At 40.5% G+C, this 14,905-nt stretch overlaps 1 long non-coding RNA gene across 1 annotated transcript in view; it reads right to left on the minus strand.

The window, feature by feature from the left end:
• Positions 1–2,766, minus strand: part of LOC127535684 (uncharacterized) — a 180,874-nt gene extending 178,108 nt beyond the window's left edge. Inside the window, exon 1 of the long non-coding RNA XR_007944537.1 lies at positions 2,595–2,766. This is a non-coding gene — a long non-coding RNA (uncharacterized LOC127535684). The remainder of the gene's footprint in view (positions 1–2,594) is intronic.
• Positions 2,767–14,905: the final 12,139 nt, after the last annotated feature.

Here is a 14,905-nt window from a genome sequence, read left to right on the forward strand (position 1 = left end):
TTGTCATACCATGAGTACTCACTCATACGTGTTGGTGATTCTTTTAAAGTACAACATAACAATAGGTATTAATTGAAAATTATTTTATTTTAGCTCCTTAATTTGAACATTAAATCTCAGGCATTTTCTTTTTTTTTTAAACTCAAATTAAAAATAAACATAAATAATAGCCTTGAAAATAAATAATAAATAAACAAATAATCAAAATAATCAGCCTGTCTTTGTTATGTATAACTCTTGTAACATTACAACAGCAAATGCCTCTGAAAACAAGCATTTAAATTTTAAAAATCAGTAACAAAAAACTAACAAAAAAATATTCAGACCCACTACAGCAGTTTTATTTTCTTTTCATCAGCCATCTGAGCTTTACTGACAGACTGGAGCGTGCTTGTCTTTCATAAGCTCTGATAGTTCTGGGTCCAGTGTGGAAACAGCCGTTACCAGGCTATTCTCCACATCCAGTCTGTTCCTCTGCTTGTTTTTGATGCGTGTCAAAGCTGAGAAGGTCACCTCACACATATAAGTAGAACCAAAAGGCAAAAGTTCAATCAGTGCACGCTTTCCCAGTTCAGGATATTCCTTCTCCGCCTCACACCAAAACTCAGTCACTTTCTTCTCAGCATATGCCATTTTCAGCCCACTGTCAGATGATAAATCCATCAAATACTCCTGCAGCTTTGCAGGAAGGCTGTTGCTGCTCTCACTCACAATAAATGGGTTCCTCACCCAGGGGCGGATTTAGCAATTTGGGGGCCCAAGGCGAATTTAGCTAGGGGGGCCTTCAAATCTTTACTTTTAACAAGGACCTTTTAAAATGTGAGAAATACGATTCAGATTCCATCCCGTTGTATGCCAAAATGCAAAACATTTATTTTTTTAAATAGTTAAGCAGCGTGACAGTATTTGTGTGAGTGAGTCAATAAGTCCCATTTTATCTATAACTGTAACAGAACAACAAATAATAATAACACAATATTGTAATAATACAATAATAATATCAATAATATCAATCACAGCAATGTGTAGAGAGAGACAGAGATCGAGACAGAGACAGAGACACAGAGAGTGAGAGTGTGTGAATGAATGTATGTGTATCAGAGAGAAAATGTGTTGGAGTCAAAGAGAGAAAACAACAAATCTTGGAGTCATTTAAATTCACTTTCTATAAAGTGGAGGACTTATGGATCTTCTGCGAAGAAATTGCAGACCAACGGAATTTTTTGATATATGCCGAACGCAAAACTCAGGAATAATTCAATAATCTGTTCAATTAAAGGCAGAAAAAACAATAAAAATGTCTTTACATATTTGTTATTCTTAGATCATGCACACATAATAATTTATGTTCCTTATATTATGAACAACACAGATAGGTTAGTGCATTTTAAGAAAATCAATACAGTTTTAACTAGAACTATGCTGATATTTTAAAATGTAATAAAATCTGATTGGCTTCTATGTCTTCTATCTTCAGGTGTAAAGTATGATATACAAGGCATAGCTGGAATCATTTAATGTGATAGTAGACGAGATAATATATGGTGTATAATATATATTATATACATGAGATGTTGAGGCTATGAAAAAAGCTTGATTCATTATGTTGATGATTTGATTTAACTACACTTCAAAAGAGCGTTAGGTTTACAATGTAAAGAGATGCATAAGCACATTTAGTTCAGATCTTTACAATAAAACAAACTGTTCAATTATAAATTAATTATAAATGGCAGGCGTCCAATCAACAAGCGTTGTTTTTCTGTATGAAATAGGCACAAGCTGTATTGACGAAGTTGTAGTGCAGATGTAGGCTCATGCAATAATGTTGCTGGCAAACGTCTAACCATGCTAAATGCTATGTATACAGAATAGGCTACATCAACATGCATTCTACATTTAATAAACATGCTTTTCACGTTACACTGTTGAGTCATAAAATATAAATCCACGACAAAACCGCTTCTTTCGAAATTGTCAACACGATCTTATTTTGAAGTTCCTGCCGTGCACTTCCTGTCCTGAGCGACCTGACGCTGGAGGCGACCTGAGCAAGGAGCAAGGAGCCTGCAGCATAGCGTTCTCAGGTCTGCAGCCAGACTCTCTTGGGGTGCGATCATGGCCTGGATGGAATAGTCCATTATTAAAAGAAATGGGAGGGGTGTACACGGATACTTTATTTCTTTGTATTTTAGTTTGTTGTCTTTGTTTCCCATTTAAACATACAAATTTACTATTTAAAAACACAATGGCTGGGCATCACTGTCCACAGGGCCCCGATTCCCAGCTGAATGGAGACCCAGATAGCAAACTATGGGTGAATCAATGTTGAATCTATGTTGAGACCTAACGTAGAAATTATACAGAAAGCGCAAGGTTGATAAAATGTTGAGTCAACGTTTGCTTACATAGATTACATGTTTGCAAACATAGATTCAACATTAATTAAACATTGACCTGTCAAACATTTTAATTAAACCAAAATACAACGTAGATTCAATGGTATCTTTTAAACACAAACTTCAATGTTGACAAAATGTTGTTCAATCAACGTTGATCCAACCATCAGTCTTCAACCGTAACCACAATTCAACCTTCTTAACCCTAATTCAACGTTGATTTAACATCTTTTGCTATCTGGGTAAAGTGTGATTTATGGTTGAAAAGCAAACGTTGACTCAACATTTTATCAACCTTGCGCTTTCTGTATAATTTCGACGTTAGGTCTCAACATAGATTCAACATTGATTCACCCATAGTTTGCTATCTGGGGAGTGGGCTGCCGGTCTGGGGGCCCCTGCAGTTGGAGGGGCCCCAGGCAGTTGCCTACCTTGCCTCTATTGTATAACCGCGTCTGTCCTCGCCCAATCCAGTCTTTGTGACTTTTCTTCAATGTCCTGAAAATACTGGCTGAAATCAGTGCTGAGTTTGGACAGATGTGCTTGCACCAGTCTTACCACTGGACCCTTGGCAACATCAGTGGTGGCAAGATGGGCACTGAGTAGTGGGAAACAGCTCACGTCTCCCTCATCACATTTCCTCTCCCATAGAGTGAGCTTTTTTGTGAATCCCTTAACTTTGTCATACATTTTCAGGATGTGTGACTCCTTTCCCTGAAGTGATAGGTTGAGCTCGTTGAGTTTGGTAAACACATCAGCAAGATATGCCAGGCGTGCCACCCACCTGGTATCCTCAAAAACTACAGCAAGAGGGTGCAGATGCTCCGTCAAAAACACAAAAACTTCACTGCGAAGTTCATAAAGTCTCAGTAGCATTTTCCCATGAGACAGCCAACGGACGTCTGTGTGAAGCAGTAGCTGTTCTACTCCGTGCCGGTCTCATGACAAAGAGTTTCAATAGTCTGTGATTCAATGGGCGGGATTGGATGAAATTTATCATCTTCACAGCATCATCCAGAGCTGCACTTAAATCAGGGCTCAGTCTCTTACTAGCCAGTGCTTCACAATGAATAATACAATGCATCCATTTAATGTCGGGATTTACCTTTTTCACGTGTCCAAACAGTCCCCTCACACTTCCCGTCATCAGTACAGATGTGGCTGCAGGATTTCCACCGCAGATCATGTTCTTTGAAGAAGGTGTCTATAACCTGGAACATTTCTTCCCCAGTTGTCTTTGCTGGCACTGGTTTAGAGAATAAACCAGTGATCCATAGCAGTCCTACAGCTAAAGCTAAATTTCGAAAGGCTCCTGCAAAGTCCGCAAGTCTGTCTAAAAACCAGTCTCAAGCGTATACCAAGCCAAGCACTCAGCTTCGACCAGGATTTTGTTTTCAATGTGGAGTGGATGGTTATATTTCACCAAAGTGTTGTCAAGTCCCAAATCCTTCTCTGGTTGCATCAAAAAAAAAAGGAACAGCTGCACGAGAATGGGATGAAATCAGCATCTTCTAGTAAATTAAACTGAAACCAGATTCTGTTGAGGGACATTCAGGAGCTGGAGATCACAAAAAGAGTCCCACTGCAAGGTGGGCGACTTTAAAACAAACCAAAGTAAATGATTACCCATCTGGACTTCCTACAAGAAGTACTGCACAGATCAAGATTTCAGGAGAAACAACAACCTGCCTACTTGACACAGCATCCCAGGCCACTAGATTTGATTTTTCCTTTTATCAATAGTTCTTGGCAAATCAACCAATCTTTAAGCAAAAACTTTATCCACACTGCTAGAGACAGAAGCAGCAAATGGACAAGAAGTTCCTTATCTTGGCTTTGTTGAATTAAATGTCACATTTCCAAAGGACTTTGTTGGAACTGAAATGGAAGTTTTTTACTCTTGCTTTGGCTGTTCCAAACCTTCGCTCCCGTACTGGACAAGTATTGATCGGCACTAATACGCTTGATCTACTTTACTCTGATTATTGCTTGCACAAACCTAGCTTCCTCCCAACTCAATATGGTTACCGTGCAGTCTGAAAAGTCTGAGAACTGAGGCGTTAGTACTCTGAAAATGGTAATCCCTGGATTGATTAAACTCAAGTGAGAGCCCTGTCGTTAAAACCTTACTTATGCGAAGGTATGTAAGTATTTCTAAGAAAATGTACTTAAAGTATAAAAACTCATTGTTGAAATTTCTCTTCTGTTAGCATTTTTTTCCCCTTAAACCAACCACCAGGTAGATTTTTTTTGTCCAGACCGACTTGAAAACCTCCACACAGTCCTAAAGCTCCAGGACCAACCCAACCAACTGCTTCAAGAAGAGGAGAGCTTTATGTTTCACTTGGTACCGTGTGACCCATAACCAGCTACCATGAAACAGGACAGTCAACACTACCAACCCAGATTCCACTGGGAAAGGACAGGAAAACTAATGTGTTATCTTTAATTCATGTGTTAGTCCATGTATGGCCTGTCTATGGACATTTAAATGTGAATGGTATGGAGCTGCATTTTCCCAGTTCCTGCCGTGTCAATGCGTATGAGTAATATTTGACATTTTTAGTAAAACAAAAAAATAGAAAAATGGAAATGGTTCAAATCCATCACTAAAATCTCAGACACACTGTCTTCTGTCACTTCCAGGCCAGAAGAAACCTACTGAGTACGAATAATGTAAATAATTCAGGATATATGTCCAGAGACCCTGTTCATGATATGGGGGTCATTTTGCTGGGAAGTTTTGAGCCCCCATCTTCTGGGTGATAGCTCACTGCAAATCAAATTAAAGTTTTTCATAGTCATCTCCTTTATTGTATGGTGAAATATTTCCATTCTGATTGGAGTGGTGTGTTCCAGGATAGAAATACTCCATCCTAACTGCCTAAAATGAATGGTTTCAGGAGTATGGAAATGATTTTGGTCAAATGTTATGGCCTTCACGCTCAACACATCCCAATCCAAATGAGCAGCTTCAACAAAACTGTCACAGAAGGTCAGAGACTCAAGTGTGGACAGCAAAGACACAGAAAACTCAGACAATAATCAGTTTACAATATCAATATATAAGACACACGGTGTAGGGAAAGGGAGCATCTTACGAAGGTGCTTCATGTTGATGCTTTCTTTAACTTGTTCCCTGCATGTATAAATAAACTTTGGATGCTGAATAACGAGTCAGCTGAGTCCCTGATCAAAATTCAAAGTTCAGTGTTTTGTGGGAGAGTTTCATGGATGTGTACCAGAATAAATAAATCAATAAAAATAAAACTTTGTCTGAACAGAGATTTCTGGAAAGAACATTTACTTTGGCCGTACACCAACATGTTCTACTCATGTAACACAGGCAACGTGTTGCAGCCTGGATGTGGATGAAAAGATTCCACATTTAAGATCCTGCACACGCTGCTGGTTTTGATGTTCTCCAAAGTCTGTTCTCTGAACAGCTCCACTTCTTGGATTTCTTTCAGAAGATACCTGATGTGCTGATACATCTAAGTTAAGCTAGAGAACTGTTCAAACTCTGTACAGCGATAGACTAAAAGAACAAAAAGCCAAACTAAATATGTGTCTTATAAACAGGATGTAGCTCTCGATTAGACTGCAAGCTAACTTTTCATCCGTCTGATCTTCCTCCACTATGGTGCTGGATTGGAGCAAAGGTTCCTCTCCAACTCTGTCACTTTCTTGGTCTTTCCTTTTGCAAAGTGATATGCAAATTGTGTCATGGTGCTAAAAACATTTTTGTTGTTTTTGTAGCCGCTTGGTCTGACAACAAACCATGCTGATCATAAAGATCTTACATCTTTCGCAAAAGGATGAGGATGGAAATGACAGGCTTTTTAGTCACTGGAGTGGTGACTCTAAAGAGATGTAACAAAACATCTGGAGAAGAGATACGACCAGCGACAGTCTCATTTTCAGCATGTAACCAGATTAGATGTATAAAGACAGTCATTAACAGATGTATTAGATAAAAACATCAGAGCACTGTACGTTTCATCTGTGACCACCCTTTGCCAGACATCACACACCCACTGTTTTTGACCTCCTAATCAAGGCGGTACATCTTATTGAGGTCTGAAGCTGACAGCTTCCATCTTGTCCTCTCTTTCATTTTTTCAAGAGAAAAAAAAAACAGAAATGTCAAAGCAAAAGTTCCATGCAACACCATAATGAAAAGTAAACTAAGCTTTCATTAGGAAACCTTGTCAGAACAGATGAATGTTAAATGACACCATCTGTATATTGTAGACTCTGGAGACAAGGTGTGGATAACACAAAGAAAGAAAATGAAATATTAGACTGCTGGCATTTATCATAAATATGAAATGTCAAACTAACACTTATGTCACGGGGCGGTTGGAGAACCCAGGCACAAACAGACAGGTGATCAGGAAAGGGGTTTTATTAACCGAGAATCCAAATTACAGAGACCAGAACTGGGGAGGCAGAGCAAAAACCAAACTATACTAACGCTACAAACAAAACCGCTTCATACAACAGAACTAAGGAGAGGTACTGACACTATGGGGAAGCTGTAAACCACGGGGGCTAGACAGGCTGGGGGGGGGGGGGAAGCAGAAGAGTCCACCAACAGAAGCAGTCCAGAGGTAGTAGGTTTTGTGGGGGACAGCGTCTGTGGCAGCATATGATTCAATGATCCAGCAGAGACTGAGAGAAAGCACAGAGCTTATATCGCTGAGGTGAGGTGGAGAACAGGTGAGTAGTGTTTTAGCTGATTACTGCAGCTGACACTTATAGCAGCAATCAGCAGGTAGAGGGGTGAGTGACTGGGAGAAAGAGACAGGAGGGAGAGATGACAGACAGAGGCAGCCAAAGAAAAGTCAAAACACACACAGATGAGCAATAATGGGGAAGGGAAGGAAAAAGGAGGAAGAAGGGCAGGAGCTGGAGCAGGATCATAACATATAATTTCAAGCTAACATTTAATGAAAGTTGACTCTTCTTTTCCTCCTCAAGGCTTGTCAATGAAGCATGCTCAGTCTTCCTAATTAAAACAAAAATGTATCCACTACCAAAAAGCAAACTGAAAGAAAGAAAGAAAGAAAGAAGTTTACATTAAAAGGAAGTATGGAGTGAAAAACATGACAAACACAATTGTTAAAAGTTTGTTGAACTGGTAATAACAGCAGTTTAATGTAGAACTAACTTTGTAAAGAGGGAACAGGGAAGCAGTTTCATAAATTCTCTGTCCTTAACATATACTCCAATTTTTATTTTTAAAGGTTTTGCTGAAGGCTACCACATTCTATTAGACTGCCCACTATATTCCCGTAGTTCTGTCACACCAGAATTACATAGTTGAATGTAGCTTGCATTTTGTAGTACAGCTCCTCTGTGATTTTAATTAAGTAGGGCCAGCTTATAAAGTTGTCTGTACCAGAGTATACCATGGTGCTGGCATGTCCATCCACAGCTGTGGACACCCAGGAATGCATAGTTGGTATTATACTACTCTCTAGTTTACTTAGAGGTCTCTGTTACATACATGTAAAGTAGGGCTTATCTACTTATTCTGGACATCCACACTGCTGCCTAGCATGTACACTGTTGACCTTGTAGTGCAGTCACACATGGACACAAATTTTGGGCTGCAGATAGATGTGTGTGTAGAGACTCGTGCAGACTTGGAAGATGATGAAAGTTACACCAGGTACTCACACATGACAAAAGTTTAACATTGGCCTAATAGCAACAACAGCCTCTGCATGGTGCTGCAGTTGTCAGTGAGCGCTAACCTCATTATCAACGGAAAAGACAATAAACTAAAAAGTGAACCTATACACAATATCTCTGGACTTACACTAGAATAGAACCTTGTAATATAATGTTGATCTCAGCATTCTTTGTGCAGAAAATTAAGAATTATCATTAATCTCCATGTTCACAGCAGTTGTTGGGAGAATAAAGTCAATAGATCCATGGAATACAGCCCCTTTCTTTTCATGAAACACCATCATCCTGTGGGCCTTCATGTCACAGGCTGCACAGAAGAAAGTCCATGTCCAGTAACACAGTACAGATAACCAGTAACTTCTACAGCACAGCACTCGTGTGATCTTCTTTCATCTAAGAGTTCTGAATCAAAAAGTACTGATCAAACAGTTTTCATCCCCACATCTGAGAATCTGCCATTGACCCCAAGCAGAAACCATTTTGTGTGTTGCCTGTAAAACCTGGGCTGCACGTACAGTTTCCCTTTCCTTTTGGAGAAGTGTTTCTGAAAGTAAAGCAGCTGTAAAGCCAAACTACAACTAAAGAAGATAAGGAACAAAGGTACAAAGAGACAAAGAAGTGAACGTCAGTGGACAGGACCTCCAAACACAGCAGGGAATCCTGGAGACGAGGCCATGATGTCACTATCCCAAAACCAAAGCTTGCATTCCCTGTGTGGCGAGATGTTGGGAGGAACTGCTGGCTTTGTGCAGCAGTTACCATAAGGGGGCAGTTAAACAAACATTTAAACTATTTCCAACCTAGGCTGCAGTTCTTAACTTGCTGGATGAGTAAAAGACTGTTTCAAGCATTGAGCACACTCACTGGTTGAGGTAGCGGCTGAAGAACTGCTACCTCAACCGAGCCGACTCTGCTGATCCTCTCCTGCCCCACTGACAGCTGAACCCACTCCAGTGTAGGAGGCCACAGCGACCGGCACAAACTGGATCAACTGTGAGGTGGAATCCACTCTATACAAGAAATCAAAGTGATAAAGCAAAATGTCTTCGTTTTTAAAATACACATTAGGGGACCATCTGCCTGGGAGGACACATAACCCTCGTTGTTCACGTGTCCTCCAAGTAGAGCACCTTTTTAAACACGTGTGTGTGCTGGGTTTCACTGTGAGTCACCTTGTGTGCTTTAAAGGAACATGTGTAACCATTAAAACCTAGCGGCCATCTCTGGTGACTAGCACATGGCCAGGCACACCGATTTACAAGTTTTTTGTTTTTGTTGGGATTCATTCTGACTTCAGCTGGTTGACAGTCAATGCTTGACTTCATAGTTGCTTCCTTATTTATTTCGTAAACATTTTACAATTACCAAACTTTGACGATTTATTTCCTTTTCACTTGAGACTGTTCAATTTCAGTTCATTTCCATTTTATTTATATGGCGTCAGATTGTCCCAAGATGCTTTACAGAACCCATATGAACCCCCAGAGGAGCCCTAAGGTGACAGTGGCAGGAAAAAACTCACTTTTAACAGGACTGGTGGTGGTTTGATTATTGATCCCAGATTCCAGGGTTGTGTAGTTAGTAATTAATGTCAACAATTCAATTTTATTAATTAAGTTCAGTAATTAGTTCGTCTACGATTTAAAGCTACCTGAAGCAAATCTCAATCGTGTGATGGATATTGAGGAATGCTCTGAACCAGTTTAAATTCAGAAAAAAAACTGTGACGTCACTGACAAAATTCCCGCCTTATTATCATAAACTGGTAGAGTAGATAGATAGATAGATAGATAGATATTTCTAAGATTTAAATGTATGTTTACCGTTTAATAATATTTCTGAATGCATGTCTTTGCCAGTGTAAAGCAACTTGAATGAAATTGTGTGTGAACTGTGCTATACGGACAAACTTACTGTGCCTTGCCTTGCTTTTAGCACTAGTGATCATGATGATGCTGGCCAAGAGAAAAACATTTAATGCATTGATATTCTAAGCCCTTTTCTGTTGCAGTCTTGCTTCGTGATCAAGACTGATTAGACCAGTGTGCTTTATAAATAAGTAATCTTACCTAGTTCTACTGGGAAGGCCATATAGAAAAGAAAACACTACTTCAGGAAAAATGATTTGTATCGGTGAACCTCAGCAGGCTAATTGCAGCTGCAAGCCAAAACAGAACAGGTGCAACTTCCTCCTCTTCATACGTGATTAATTAAGACATTTATGTAAATAAAGCCCAGAGAGGCTCAACGGCACACTGCACCATTTCACTTTAAGCACCATGTACTGTGATTCTCCACTCCAACAGAAGACCAGAGAAGAAAAATGGCACACGGTCAGTCTGTGACACCAGTCTGTTTGTGTTTTGCCCTTTCTTCACACTCGCCAATCAGTGTTATCTCCCTCAGGATGTTATCTCCTCTCCTGACATTTAGTCTGATCCTTTCTCCAATCAGATGCATTTCCTCTCACTGGTCTACAAAATGTGACCTGAATGTTGGTGTCATTTACAAGTTATGATAATTAGAGCAGGTTGCCAACCTTAATAAAAGGTTGAGGTTATGTCACATAAAAGTTACAGCTTAGGAACCATCCCTTTTTGCAAAATATTTATTACTTTTAAGCTGCATTATTCATTGTGTTTTTATGAGCAATGGACTAAATGACTCTGCCTGTGCCTTGTCCTCCATTCCTGGTTTTTGCTGTTTTTCCTTCTCTGTTTTTTTCTTGTTGTCTTCTCTGTGTGTCTGTCTGAGTGGCTTTCTGTTCCTGTTGACTCTAGCTATGTGTTCAACTGATCTGTTTTTACCACATGTAAACGTGTCGCATGTGAACATCACCCCCTTTGTGGGCTGTCACTAGCGGGCCACTAGAGGTCACATGACACCACTTTCAGCTCGAGTCAGGCAGATGTGTTGGACCAACATGCTGGCTCTTTTATGACAAAAATACTTCAGCGAAAAGTATTTCTGAAAGCATTTTAGGCAAGAAATGAGCTGTGCCGTTGTTAAAACTGTCCTCGTTCTAGTTCAATGACTGCTAGTTTGGATGTTTGCCAAAAGTTTTGCAGACCTCTGCACTCTGCATCGAATTTGCTTAAAGTAGAAGTTGAGTCTACTTTATGCAAATAAGGTCAGGGAAGACACACCGGATCACAGATTGAAAAGCACCACAACAGAACCAGCATGCAACACGGTGCTTTACTCATAGACAAGGAATAGGATGCGGGAAATGGACAGATCCAGTGGACACGTACCTTGACATTCATCACTCATCAACTCCAGCCTCAAGTGGCCATTAAAGGAACTGCATTTTTGGAACTTCTTTGTTGGCCTCATGTTTCAGACTTGAGGTTTCCAGTTGCTGTCAACCCTTCTCCCTCCATTTTCTGCCATATCACCCACTTATGTGACTCACGGTTGAGCCGTGTTCTCCCTGCTCCTTAGATTCCTTGTCTCCTCACTCTGTCTGCCTGTCTGTGCATTTGCCCACTTGCCTTGCTGCACCATTCCTCTGCCGTCTCAACAACCCTGCTCACCCACCAACCTTGACTTCCTCCTCTACCTACCCGAGCCTCTGGACAGCACTGTTCTGGTTTTCCACGACCCTCAACCTGCTGATATTGCTGTTTTAGTCAATGGACATATGCTTTGGGCCATAAAGGTGGCTGTGTTACATACGGCACTGGCATATATGAGCACTGTCCTGGCTGACCCCAGTCTTTCTTAAACATATGAACTCTTGCTTTAAGCATCACAGAAGTCTGTCGCTCAGTGCTGTCTGGTGCTGACACAGAGTCTGACTGTCTGTTTGGGTCGCCACAGTATTAAACAATAAGAGCCTCCACAACCAGCAACCAGGTACTGCAGCTATTACACAAAGAATTTTCTGATGTTAATGTAGAGAATTTGAGTTTTCAGATGCCTTTTTGAGCTTCTCAGGCCATGCTGTACCCTACCTCTCCTCATTACATGTCAGACGGTGCTCTACTGAAGCTTTACCACAAGTTCCTGAACCATGTCACATTAAGAAACAGCTTGGATGCAGAAATTCATTTTTTTCTTAATACATTGCACAGCTGTTCAGTTGTCAATTTTAACAATGTTTATATCCCTTTTTTGAATTATATAGGAGCCCTGTGATAGACTGTTAGCTGTGCAGCGTGTGCCCTGCCTCACCCTCAGTCAGCTGGGATAGACTCCGCCCCCCCATGACCCTAATGAGGAAAAAGCGGTGTATAGAGGATGGATGGACGGATGGCGACCCATTAGGACTCAGAGGGATGACTTCCAATCTAACATGTTGGCAATAATTATGGCTGCAATCATGTGACTGACAGACCACCATTTTTTTCAGCTCGTACCACTGACCCTGACCCTAACATGCAGTTGTACGGTGCTGTTAGCAATTATCACAGGCAAGCAAGACCGAATAAACAAGAATATATTATAATAATATATATAATATAAAAACACAGTCTGACATGTTTTATTACGGGCTGCGACTTCAGATAATGGAATCAGGGATTATATGTTTCATACAGTGTAAAAGGATTTGCTGGTTAATTGTGTCTTGGCTAATCTCGTCTGCATCTTCATTATGTTAGGAAGCCGACTGAGGAAGGCTGATTCGGAAGCCTGCAACAGATCAGAGATCAGCTTAAGCCCTGTTTCATTACCTACATGAACGTGTAAAGGTTCGGCTATTAGACAGGAACATTCTCCTGTTGAAAATAGGAAGATTTGTGCACACATAATCATCACACTTACAGTAATGGCCAACAAAACAAAGCGAGCTGGTAAGCTGTTTCTTTAGCGATACAAAGGAGAGAGTCATCATCCCGCCAGATAAACAGCAATAACGTCTTCATTTTGTCTCTGCTCTCCAAATGTTTAATATTCTGTTGCTGTGGAGTTTCCTCCTCTGCACTCTGACTGGATTCTTTTATATTCAGGGGATAACACCAACAAAAGGAGGGAGAAAATGCAGGGAAACACAGTGTATAAGGATACCTTGAGCTGTCAGGAGGAACAGAAGATGGAAGAATAAAAGTTGGGAACAAAAAGTTTAGCAGAACCTTTTTTTTAATGGTACAAGGCTGCTGGTTCCTGCAGACGCTGATGTTCTTTACATCCTTCAACACTTGTGGCAGAATAAACAGCTTACTGGTGAAATAACCCTAGCCTGGGTTCTTGTCTGTGCTCGTGTTGCTGTCCACACATTTAGCCAAGTCCTATCTATAGTTGCGGTCCCTGTTCTTTTGTTTAATTGAAAAACAGAACTTTGACCTGTTTGAACCATTGCATCTCAGCATGCACTGCCCATCAACCAGTGGTATGTGTGAGTGATGCGTGGATGAGGCAGACTTCATTTTGAGATTGATTTTTATTGATTTTTTGGGGGTAATTAGTCAAAAAAAGTAATCTGGTAAACTGACAGTCAGCTAGGAGCCATGGCCATTCATAGCGTTTTAAACGTAGCATATAATCCCTGTTGAATGATTTTTGGACAATGAGCGATGCACAACAGTGCCACATGTGTGGACCTTCAGCTCCATACAGGCAAAGGCCTTCTCACTGGCTGCCCCTCCAGTATTTTAGGTCTTGTCCAGAGCCATGGCCCCTCTTGTCACAGGGCAATCTACTTGTCTACTCTACTTTTAAGCAGCTGACTGTGAAGTTTGACTTGTCCTGTCTATTTGAAAGTGGCAACACTAGCATATTTCAGAATTAGTATGATGACATGGAAAATAAACCCATTAGGAGAGCCAGAGCCCTTAAAAGCAGATACATAATGTTCTCCTTTCAGCCATAACTTCACATTACATTTGCTGCGCATTGATGTACTGACAGCCACCACTGGATTTCTGTGATACTCAAAAATATGTGAAACATGATGATTCTGATGCAAGTTCTGCAGCCAGTTTCTTCCAAAATACTTAATGGCCATGGTTTGTCCTCAGCAGGTGAAGGTCACACTGGATGACATCACCACGTGCTTGGCGTCTCCTTGTGAAGACTGGACTGAGTTGTGATCTGAGAAGCATATCTTTTTTTCTAAAGTTCTCCCCTCCAACCTGCCCTTCAACTCTTTCACAATGTAGGTGACTCTTTCTGTTTGGCTTGAATGTCCATGTCTATTAAGGAGCAGATCTTGTCGTTTAGATCCTGGTAGATCTGGGCAGAGAGCACCCACCTCGGCCAGCAGCTGTTCAGCCTGCTGCCATCAGGGAAGAGACTCAGATCCTTTAAATCTAGAGCAAACATGCTGAGAAACCACCTTTTCCCTCTCTTGAACTCAAAACGCTTGATTTCATTGTTTTTCATTTCATTTCGGTTACCTCCCACACTCTATATATTTCGCCTCTTTTGAATATGTTCTAATTTTTCATGTAGTCTTCTTTTATGAGTACATTTGATTTTATGATTTATTGTTGTTGTTGCACTACTCATAGCTTGGTATCAATGTTCCGTCCAGTGGCAGCTTTTTATATTTTCATCATGCCTCCATGTATGATGACAATAAAGCTATTCTATTCTATTCTATTCTATTCTATTCTATTCTATTCTATTCTATTCTATTCTGTTCTATTCTGTTCTAGTTTTCTACTGGTTAAAATGCCAACCAGAACAATTCACTCCCCACCTCCTCCTTAAATGTTGTCTAGTAGTGAAAGGTCCTTTTAGCAGAACCTTCTAGAAAAAATTACCCCAAACTGTTACGGCTGTGGCTGTTCTGTGTAGTGTGGCATCACTGTGTTCTGTTTTTTGGAGTTCTTCTGTTGTCTGGGAGTGAGTGTTCTGTTGTG

Source organism: Acanthochromis polyacanthus, chromosome 10 (genome assembly GCF_021347895.1).
Source record: "Acanthochromis polyacanthus isolate Apoly-LR-REF ecotype Palm Island chromosome 10, KAUST_Apoly_ChrSc, whole genome shotgun sequence".
Classification (NCBI taxonomy): domain Eukaryota; kingdom Metazoa; phylum Chordata; class Actinopteri; family Pomacentridae; genus Acanthochromis; species Acanthochromis polyacanthus.